The 11,823-nt window shown below is 41.2% G+C and overlaps 1 protein-coding gene across 2 annotated transcripts in view; it reads right to left on the bottom strand.

Moving 5' to 3' along the window:
• Positions 1 to 11,823, bottom strand: part of DIP2A (disco interacting protein 2 homolog A) — a 168,037-nt gene that overhangs the window by 98,988 nt on the left and 57,226 nt on the right. Inside the window, exon 2 of one of the 2 annotated variants that reach the window (XM_019523286.1) lies at positions 2,234 to 2,353. The exons of the other annotated variant lie outside the window; for it this stretch is intronic. The gene's annotated coding sequence lies outside the window, so the exon portion shown is untranslated. The remainder of the gene's footprint in view (positions 1 to 2,233; positions 2,354 to 11,823) is intronic. 2 annotated transcript variants of the gene reach the window in all.

An 11,823-nucleotide genomic window follows, 5' to 3' on the forward strand; every position in this document is an offset into this window, starting at 1 on the left:
GGGGGGGGGGGGGGGGGAAATCACTCAATTCCATGATTTTCATGAAAAATGCAAAACTGCAATTTAAACCAGGCCCTACCTATGCCACAGCATCTTTTACTGAATTTTAGTATCCATTTTCTTTTCCTCCTCTGCACTTCAGTTTTTCTTCCTTTCCTTTTGCTACCACTAGTTAAAGTGCCATATACAATTGAAACACCATACCCCATTAGCTACAAAAAGGAAGCAGGAACATTCTCTCTCATCCTTGCTACTCTACAAATGGTAGAAATCTCTATTTACTTTTTCTTCCTCAACCTCTGATTTTTGCTTCTGGTGAAATAAACATCTGTAGTACCAGAGTTACATATAACTGAATTCAAGATGAGCATAAAAAAAGAATAATTTTAACTCACATACAGGTTAAACTAAACTATAACCACTCAAAAAAGAGATCCATTCATCTAGAACGCTGCCATCTTGCTCATCTCACAAAAAAAAAAATAAAGCAGATGTAGAAAGGATTCAGAATGGGTGAGTAAAATGATTAGGCACAGAAAGGCTTTGGTGGGAAGAGATATTAGAGAGATCAGTACTATAGTGTTGTAACCAAGCAGATAAGATGGGATGATAATGCTAATAGTAAAAGTGAATAATCAGCATCATTTTAAATGGAAACAAATTAAAAGAAATGACAAATTCTATTGTGAACAAGCCTCTAAACACACAAATCGAAGTTCAAAGAATAAATAAAAGGAACCAATGGCATTTGTAAGTAGTATGGCCCTTCAGAAGTAGCACTCCCCGACCAATGCATGAATGTTCTAGTAGAAGCTGCTCCCCAGATCATCCACAACCACCCATTCACAGGGAGAAAAAAATGCTTCTGTGCTAAATTCTTTCACAAATATATGAAAGTATTGAAGATCTTTTGGGTTCTGCCGCCAGAACAAAATCAGACTGCACCAGGCCTTCTTATAGTTACAGCTATAACTAAGTATGATACCTACTGCTCTGTTTCTCTCAGATACTGATCAATGACAAGGTTCCTCTACAGTCTATATTAATATTTTAGTTACTGACTGTAATATTACATTGCAGACACATTTGAAATACAAAAAGAGATAAATTTAAAGCAAGTGATTAAATTATACATTAAAGTTAAGCATCTCACCTCATTCGTTTTGTGTGATATGCTAAACCCTTAAACTTGAGAAGTTCATTCCTGCAGAATTCATTACACTTATTTTCTTCTATATTTCCTTATATAGTCCATCCAAACCATTCTTTCAATTATTTGTAAAGAACTCATGGAGATATACTGCCTTGATTTTAGGAGCAGGGTTATGTTTTTCCCCCATATAATGCCAATTGTGCAAATATGATGCTTTAACTTACTGGCACCAACCACTTAAAAGGAACAGGTGACTCAAGGACTAGTAAATGTTATTAGTTAAATGCGGGGCATTTAGGACTTCCTCCGGATGATTCCTTTGTCCTCCAGTCCCCTTGATGGCAAAGAAAAAAACCCCTTCAACCAGAAGCCTGTCGATAGTTATAAAAGAAAGGCTTTCAAAAGCACCTGCCTCTCTCACTATTGTGAGAAGAAATCTCACAAAAAAATACAATGTATTTTAGCCACCTGAGCAGTAACAATAGGAACAGGATGCGACAAGGATATGGGTATTTTCACAAAAATTTCCAAACAGGTTTATCACATTGAAACCTGTTTGAATGTTAATGTAGAATATCCATTGTGACGTTTCCCTTGCTCGTGTGCAATTGCTCTGAGTCAGGAAATGTATGAAAGAGAACTTTGGTAAATATGATCATTCTGTATTCCTCATGTGAAAAAATCCTCAGTGGTCTAAATATTAACAGAGGGTGCTCCAATGGCAGGAAGCATGACTGCCATACAAATGGAAACTGTTATGCATGGCATAAGTCTGTAATAAAGGAAAAACTAAAAAATGTGTGTTCATGATTTTCTCCATCTGGGATCTGAGCAAACACTGCCTATGTGTGCATACAAAAAGCTGCTTTGGGGGTGGTTAGCTGATCTTCTTTCTTTCAAAAATAAAAAGCTCATCACTTTGTTCCTCAAGTCTGAGGTCTGCACTTCTTTAGTGTTCCTCAAGTCTGAGGTCTGCACTTCTATGTAGGCAGGTCTGCACTTCTTTAGTGTTCCTCAAGTCTGAGGTCTGCACTTCTATGTAGGCATCCATTTTATTTCAGCTGCATTGATTTTTCTTACCAGATCGAAAGCGCTCATCCCTTGAGTTGGTAGAACGTGATTTTTGCTGTTTAGGTACAGCAGCTGTGGCTTGTGAAGAGCCTGGGATTCTGTTCTCTGCTTGCAGGGATGGGTCTACACCTGAAATACAATTCCATTCCATGTAAACAATTCGTGCTACAAACAAGACAGTCATTGGTTTAGTGATGTATACGTATTTGTATCTCCTTTGACAGCTACTTAACTGTTGCACTCTAGTGCACACCTCTGTATGAAAAGTGAAACAAAAGGGAATGAGATTACTACCTTTCTTTAGGCAAAGCTAAATATACAGTTCAAGTTTCTGGCTCAAAAAACTCTGAAAAGTGATAACATTTCATTAACTACCCATAACTGAATATGCATTTTTTTAAAAAGATGCTGTCATATTTTTGTGCCACATATCTGTAAAACAGAAATGCAAAATAAAGCAGTCAACATTAAAAAAAATCTAATAATTTACTTGCAACTTTAAGACTAAAAACTCATTACTTTATCCAGCATCTATCAAACATTATTGAACAGCTGAAAAACATGACATTGCTTCTATCAGCAATGTACTGGAAAGAAGGAGCTATCAAAGGTCGTCTCTCATCTTAATACAGTGTATCAGGAACAAGTCAGTGGAAAGATTCAGATACATAGATCCAACTCACAGGAAAGATTTCTCTTACAAAAATGTTCTACACCTCAGAGCTATCCAATTAAACTTCAAGGATTTATTGTAAAGTGGTCAGAAAAAGCTGTATTCTCTCTAGCACTAAGATGCATGCTTTAAGCTAAATATCACTGAGATAGAGGTCAAATTTAAAGAGCTTTCATGGGAAGAGGTGAGGTGGGGAGGGGGAAAAAATCATCGGCTGAACAAAAAACACATCTCTACCACCAAAGCAATTTAAGATTTTGCTAGTGGAAATGGCCTTACCTTTACACTGGATGCTGAGTAAGCTGAAAGGACGGTGCATGATTTATTTTAAAAATAAAAACTGAACTATATTCCTTTCACGGTTAAGCAACTCCAAAACAAAGCAGTTGAATTGTATAAATATGACAGAGGGTAAGGACAAAGCTGTGAGTAATTGTTGTTTATTCTGCGATACAAGACAGAATGAAATCGAAAAACATAATTGGAGGATAACCTCACGGATTTCAAAAGGCCATGTCTACACTGCCTCCTTGATGAGCCCAGGAACAGAGCCAAGAAACAAGTCCGGCCGCCCACTCTCACTAAGTGCACACAGAAGACTAGCAATTAAACAGCGCAGACAGCTGAGAGGGGCCCAGCATCAATGTTCCAGCATTGCTCTAAGGGTCTCTCAAGACAGAGCCTGAGTGTGCTGCTGGGCATGTTGTGAGGACTCCTACAAGCCGCTTAACTGCTTAGCTTGGACACACAGAGGACACAAGGGAGTGGTCTGTTTCTTCACTGAACCAGGGTACCAGACATAAATATAAAGGAGCAAACCAATTACCCATTTCCACTGTTCTCCTGTCTCAGAACAGTGAAGCAGATTCCTCAAAAGAAGGCACAATGAAGATTGAACTGTGCAATAACATTAAGGGGGCAAATCTCTCTTTGACATCACTTGGTTTTTATGCCCTGAAGTATTTTCATCTTGGCCTTTATAAGCGCAGATGGGGTTTTAAAGTTTACCAAGCTTAATATTGTACAGCACTATGCAAAAATACAGGCCCAGAGTCACAAAGGTATTTTGGCTCCTATCTCTTGTTGCAAACAGTGTGGAGCTAAATGTTTAAATACCCTGTATGGATCTGGACCATAATTCTCTTAATTCATGTCAAATTTGCTGCACCTGTTTCACCAAACCAACAAGTTCTTGTATCAGAGCAAGTCTGAGCCTCAGCTGCTGTTTTGGAGCTTCTGTTGGTCTGAGCCACATTCAGTCATTTGCACTTGTGCAAAGTGAATGTGAAATGCTACCAAAGTGAATGTGCTCCTTTTGCAGTGGTATAAAGAACTACCGGAGGAAAAGATAAATAGAAAATAAGGCTCCTCGTTTTTCCTAGCATAACTGGCTCTCCTGTTACAGTCCTGAAGAAGTCTTCTGTACGTCTCATCATACTAGTTTAATTTACAGCAGAGAGGCTGAACCACAGAAAGCATGAATTGTCATCACTCCACTGAACTTTCCTGCTTCGGAACAAAGAATAAGGCATTATTTAAGTACTCTTTACTAGTCACTTTGCATGTTTGTTGTATTTTCCAAATAAATGATATAACCAGGAACAGGGGGGGAAACCCAAAAGGAGAATAGGGAGAGAACTGCAGAAGAGGATGAGCTATTTAGTTTGGTTTTTTTTCCACGGGGCTTTTCCCTGACAGCAAGAGTTTGAAATGTGTATGCGTAATAGGATACATCTGTTTGCAGAGGACTAAGATTATTAACTCCAGAGTCTCAAAAAATCTATAATCCCTTTGCCTGCCTTCCTTAAACTTTGGCTTATAATGCTGTTCCTAATGGCCTTTTGAGAGTGGAAAGGGAAAAAAAAAAAATCACTGAGGCCTAGGACCCTCTGTCATGGGATTCTACTACACCTCTAAAATAATGGTATGACATTTTTCATCTTAGGCTCTCAAAGCATTTTATAACCATGAATCAATTAAATAGTAGGGGACCAAGGTTTAATTTACATATGCCTCATGGCACCTCTTTTATTCCTATTCTTCATTATTTTTAGAGGCATTATTTCATCTCCCTCTCTTTCCTTTTCCAAATTAGTTCTAATTTCTTTAGAATTAGACAAAAGCTCTCAAATACAGATATTGAAGGAAAGCAAGTCTTTGATATAACTCATCAAGCTTTGATTCCTGACAAAGAAAGTGTCAACTGTTATTGAAGGAATTATGCTTGCAGGAGACTAGAAAGATTTTGAATTTGTACCAGGAAAGAACGTTGTTTGAAGACTTCTGACTAAGATGTGGCCTTCACCTCCACAATGTCAATGAGTTCTCAGTCCATGGTTAATTTAAGTATGCCAGCTGTTCTGCCCCATTTGATCAAAGCACATTTTCAAATTTACCACCTTGAAATATAATAGTCTCAAAGTCTTAGTGCCCAAAATACTGACATTCCTCCTATCACCTTGACTGGACCATCTGCTCTGCATCAACTTCTTTCCTTAGGTATGCCTCTATAAAGACTAAATGCATAAATCATGTATCTTACAATTTCTGGTTTTGTATTTACATTTCAATAGCTAATAATTTGTTTTGCTTAGCAAATATAACATACACATCCATGAAGTAAAGGAAAATATTTACAGTTCTCAAAAATATAAAAAACAATTACCTATTACAGTATTTCTCAACCTTTTAAGTAGCAAGTACCCCCTAACTTCTGAAAATTTTAATAAGTACCCCAAAACTCAATTTTCCAGGGGATTTTATATTTACAGAATAATGTGTGCCATATGTTGGAAAAAGGGCTGTGTATGTAAGGCCATGATATGACAGATGTCTGATCTGGTGTGGGTAGGGTTGCCACCTTTTATACCGGGGTGCACAACTCAAGTATGTACCTGGACTAGAGGTGATGTAGGCCAAAGCTAGGAGGGCTGAACCCAACCCAACACATAACTGGGAAATTTAAAGCGCCGCACAATACACAGTGCACCAAATTTTTTACCATGGCTTTTAGAGGAAGAGGGTAAGAGAGAGTGTTGGGGTACCCATGTACCCCCTGCATGTCTCGCATACTCCAAGGGGTACGCATACCACAGGTTGAGAAACTATGACCTATTATACTAATTTCCTTGGTCTAAATAAAAAGATTAACTATAAATCTACAAGAATTAGTTTCAGCAAAATAACAGGCATTTTCATGGAGTTATCTATTTTACCTATTTTTCCCTTAATATTCTGAAATACCCAAAATGTTTCAAAACAAAGTTCTAGTGCTCCATGGTGTGAAGCAGGAACTAGAAATTCTTATGGTCCATTAAGGCTAGGGACACAAACCAGCTTAAGTGATCAAAAATTGGTTTAAACCTGTAACAGAAGTTCAGTACACATAAACCAGTTTCCAAATGGCTGAAACTAGTTTAAAATAAACCTGGCTGAATGCAGTAGCAAACTTAACTGATTTAGGTCAAACCAATTTATGAAACTTCTGTCCCAGACCCCTTCCTGGTTCAAGTTAAATCACAATGCACCAGTATCCCAGCATGCTTTTCAGCCCTGGCCTGGGCTGTGCTGTCTACTCCAGAGAGCAGGGCTGGCCCCGCCCTGCTGCTCCCTAGCTGGAGCAGTGAGGGGTGGCTCACTGCCCCGCCCTGGAAAACCGTGGCTGGGTCTCAGGCAACAGAGGGGGGTTAAACTCCCCTTCCCCCGAGTATGGAGCTGCCCTGCTCTCCTGGCTTACTGGTGGCTGCAACTGTGGACTACAAATTCCAGAGGCATCTGGAAGCAGGAAGAGGAAGTGATGAGCAACCCTGCAGAGTCCTGCTGCTGTGATTGTGGACTGCAAATCCCAGAGATCTCAGGGGCAGCAGAAAGAGGAAGTGAACACACAGCCCATGCTGGCTATGTGCCAGACAGCTGTGCTCTAGCATCATCCCCCCCAGCACCACATGGGGTCCCAAGCCCCCCAAACCTCCCAAGTGCAGCCTCCCTCAGCTTCATGGGCTACCGGGTTTCAGGGCTGGGGGCAGGCAGCAGAAGCTAGAGGAGGGATGGGGAGCATAGAGATGCCAGTGACGGCAACAGGGAAAAGGTGAAGGGTGAAGCACTGGATGAGGAATGACAGGTTAAGTCCTTAGGGGCCGGATGTGGCCCAAGGGCCACAACTTGGATAACTCTGGCTTGGATGACAGATCAGGTCACATCAGTAACAGGCTGACATGGCAGGACAGAAATAAAACAGAACTGTGCAGAGGAAACAAAGATGAAAACAGAGTATGGGGACACAATAAGCGTACCATGTTACAGGTATGAACTACATAAAGAGCTCAGAATTTCTACCTATAGTTGCTCAACAGAATTTTGTTATACAGAAAAAAACTCATCTTTGATGAAGAAAAGGTAGGACTGTAGGCTTGGTTCACGAAATAAAAATTAATTTCTCCAGAGAAGATAACCAATTAATTCAGAATACTGTGGATACAGAATGAACACATCGTTAAACAGAAACAGGCTTTGTATTAGAAAACCTCTCACAACTGCATGGGAATTTATCAGGTGAGCACAACCTATGTATCTGGTATTCTTATAATGATACTCTGACTGAAGATGAATGACTCAAGTTTATTTGCGAGTCCAAGTTAAGTTTTTTTGCTGTGATTAAGTACATGTTAATGAATTTAACTCAAAAGGCTCCAGTAAGGTAGGTAGATCAGAAAAAAAGTTAATGGTACAACTGGAAACTAAGACTAGGTGTCCTGAATTGATGCCTTACTCCTCTTAGAAGTAAAGCATATACAGAGTAAGGAACCTGACTGCTATAATGCTCTCAAAATTAAACCTGAAAAGCAAGGGTATTTTATAAATCCATCTTTACTCTGAATAGTTAATTAAATATAACAGGTGTCACTTTTGAGTTATGGTACTATAAACCATCCATGCTCATTTTTCAATGAGAACTTTTCTTCTCCACAAAATGTTGTAGAAAACATGTATTATGAAGAAGCAATCTCTAATCCAGTGGTTCTCAACAAAGGGGATGGAATTTCTCAGTGACCTTTGGGGACAGGACTAGGAACAATGACCTCAAGCTTCAGCATGGGGAAATTTAGGTTGGAGATTAGGAGGAACTTTCTGACTATGAGGGTGGTAAAGCATGAGAACAGGTTGCCTAGTAATACTGTGGCATCTGCACCCTTGGAAGTTTTCAAGAGCAGGTTATACAGATACTTGGCTGATATGGTTTAGTCAAGAAGGATCCTGCCTTGAATACAGGGCTGGACTAGAAACCCTCATTAGGTCCCTTCCCGCCCTACTTTCCTATGGTCTCTGATTTTTCTGGGATAAGAATAGAAGTAATTTTTTTAATGGGAAGAGGAGAAAAATATATAAAAATATTTGGATATCATAAGCAAAAACAGTATGCAATAAGTTTTTTCATTTTGTAAATAACTTTCTTAATGTCCTACTTTGCTTTTGTATCATCCATTACAAAGCACAGTGAAATAAGTCACTTACCGTTGTAAATTTTAACCAGTGTTTGTTATTGCTTCTCACTTAAATAACGACATATAATAATTCTGCTGCTGATTGCCTCAAATTACTTGCAGCTTATATTCTTGTCAAACTGAGACCCACATACATACAAAACACAATGTGTTCACCTTGAAATTAGAGACAATTCACTCTTAATCAGCACATTTGTTTGCAGTGCTATTAAATTTTCTTTTAATTGATATATGTTCTTGATCTACTTCTGACAAATCACATGAGGAACTGGAAAGACTTGAGCAGATTATCCCCATGAAAACAAAAAAAATTCTTATATTCATTTGTATTTTGTATACAGTTGTTTACTGCACATTCACGTTTGTCTTCTAACACTTGTCAACTAATACTAAGGTAATATGTATTAAGAACAAAGCCAGCTGTAATTAAATGTTCCAGTAAATATGATAGAGCTGTAATTTACAATTGCTTTAAACAGCTTACACAGCTTCTGGAAAATTTTGTCTAATAACTCAGTTCTGTTTATAGAGCCACTAGCTCTGCCGAGGGGGCATTTCCCCCCTAATTACTGCTAATTTCCAGTACGTCTGCTGCAAAGTTAATCCACTTTTGTATTGCGAAGTATTTCAAGTTTAATTTGGCAAATTAAATGTTGTCTGTATTGAGAACAAATATGGTCTTTTCCTGCATTTCCACAAATATTCATGCTTCTCTTTTTTTGCTAAAAATCTGATACCCTGTGGCCTCTAATGGACCTGACTTGACAATTTAATAAATATTAATTAACAGATTAGACTTTTTCATTAACAAATGAGAATTTTTGCTATTATGGTAACTGAGATGCTGTGTTATCAAGGTGGTGGCAACATGTGCTGTTCAGATGTAATGGTGGATGGGTCTTGACTCTGAAAAGCTTACAAACAAAAACTGGTAAAACCTAAACTGAAATGATCTGTGTATTAAACAATGGATTGTTCAATTGCCTTCCAGACATTTTAGCCCAGTTTGTCCTACTCTGAGTGAGTTAAACCCAGACCTTTTCTCTTTAGAATACTTCCAGCTTTGAATAGCAGATTAATTAGTGACCACTGAAATTGCATAACATGAGATTACAGAAAATGAATGATTAGTTAGATTCTTCATTTCTCTCATGACCATATTCAGTTGATCATATTTTAGTATGATTCTATCCTGTATCAAACAAGGTTTCTCAGTTCATTAGAATATCTGTTTCCCGAGCTTTGCCAGGATATGTCCAAAATAGGGATGCACCGATAGAGATTTTGGGGGCCAATACTGATAGCTGATTTTTAAAGGAGGCATATCAGCCAATATCGATTCGATTTCTGATACAGCATGGAGAGCTTCATGCAGCTGGTAAGTCTGTTGTAGTGGAAGGGGAAGGAGGAGGGAAGGGGCATAGCAGGGCAGATCAAAGCCCCTGCAGGGAGGGAGGTGTGGGGCTGCCCAGCTGGAGCAGGGTGGGTCAGGGTGCCGGACGGAGCCATGGCTTGTCTGGGGGATGCAGGGGGGAGCAGCTCCTGCTGCTGTGTGCACCCTAGTAGGGCACAGGGAAACGGGGGTGTCCCTAGATCTGCATGGGGCATGGGTGGGGTGGCTGTTGCTGCGGGCTGGGGCCAGGGCTGTGTGGGGCTCTTCCCAGTGAGGCCAGTCTGTGCTCAGGGCAGGCAGCAGTGGTGCTGGGAGCAGGCTATGGAGAGGGCTGCAGCAACCCCAAAATTTGCCGTAGCCCTGCCCATGGCCCCCCACCACCTGCCCTCAATGCAGGCCCAGCTCCACACCCTCAAGAGTCAGGAAGAGCCCAGTGTAGCCTCAGCCCTAGCCCACAGCTGCAGCCCACCCCACCCTGCCCAGATCCAGGGGCACACACCTCCCCATGCCCTCCAGAGGTGTGCGCAGCAGTGGGAGCTGCATCCCCATCCCCGTGCCCCTGGGCTAGTCACAGCTCTGTCCCACAGCCCACCCCACCCCCGCTGGGTAGCACCTGCCCCTGCCCCAGCCCCACTCCCTCCATCACTGCGAGGGGGGGTGGCTTTATCTGCCCCCCCCACACGCCTTCCCTCCCCACTCCTCATCTACCACAGTAGACTTACCAGCTGCACGCAGCTCTCAATGCTGCCGGGCTGTGCTGTGGCTGCACACATGCACAGGTATTTATTGGACAAATGAATCACCCACATCAGGCCAATTTCCGATACACTCAATTTTCTTCATATCAGTGCCAATCAGATATCAGACCAATGTATTGATGCACCTTTAGTCCAAAAACATGGTTTGTATATAGTACAACTAGATTCTTCTCAGGATTCAGTTTCTTTATGTCACATGAAGATGATGGGCTGCAAACTGCACAGCTGTTTGCTGCAGCTTTTACTTCAAAGGGCATTGCTTCTCCAGTCAGCTGCATATAAAAGGCACAGCAATCAGCTGAGCAGCTTGTTATTGATCCAACAATCCATTGCGAGTTAAGTAGGTTACAGAACACCTATACACACACAAAAAATATTCAGGTTCTACTGCATTTAATTTTAAATGTATTCATTTTAGAAATCCCTGCACAACATCTATGGGTGCTGATAGATGTGGAGCTCCCCGCTGTAACTCATGTCATTTCAGCAAGCACTCCCCTCCCCTCCCCGCAACCCAACAGACGTTCTCTGTTGAGTTGTTTCGGGGAGAATCCAGCGTGGAGCTGGCTGCATGTCGTAGCCTCTCTGCCCTAGGGCCTACATCCAAGCACCTGTAGGGAGGCAGAAGGAGGTTCCAATCTGCCTCAGCCTCCAGCACAGGCTGGGCAAATCCCAGACCAAGCTCCCTCCCCTCCCTTTTCCCCCTCCTATTCTGCAGACAGCACTGGGGTCAGGGTTCGACTGCATCAGCCAAGCTCTGTCCAAGCAGGGACTGACAGAAGTTAAAGAATACTCTGCTTTGGAACACCTTCATCTGAACGCCCATATAATAAATGTTCAGACTGTTGTGTGATCTGGCACTTTTAAAGCACTCTGCAGCTGTGCGCTTCTATCAGGGCATGGCTGTAGAGTACTTCAGGGACCAACTGCACAACAAAATGTCACTTTTCTCAGCAGCCTATTTTTTTTAATCAATGTGGTTCCTGGTTTGTTCATGTGTTTGCTTTTAAACCTGGGGGGTGGGGGAGTGGAGTTAGCTGGGTTTACCTCCCGGATAAGGAAGTAAAGAAATGTGTCAATATCATTCTAATATTATAAAAGCCTAAGTCTGTCTGCCTGTCTGTCCATAACGCTTTATTCGCTAACGCTTTATTCGAACGCTGATTGACTGAAAAACACCCTGCTCATGGGCGTCTGGTGCCTCTCAAGTCAGGGGGGGCATGTATGACTGGGGGGGGTGTCCTCTGGTGACCAATCCCACTGATGGGGGGGAA

This window comes from Gavialis gangeticus, unplaced genomic scaffold (assembly GCF_001723915.1).
Source record: "Gavialis gangeticus isolate Ggan-Ray unplaced genomic scaffold, GavGan_comp1, whole genome shotgun sequence".
Classification (NCBI taxonomy): Eukaryota; Metazoa; Chordata; order Crocodylia; family Gavialidae; genus Gavialis; species Gavialis gangeticus.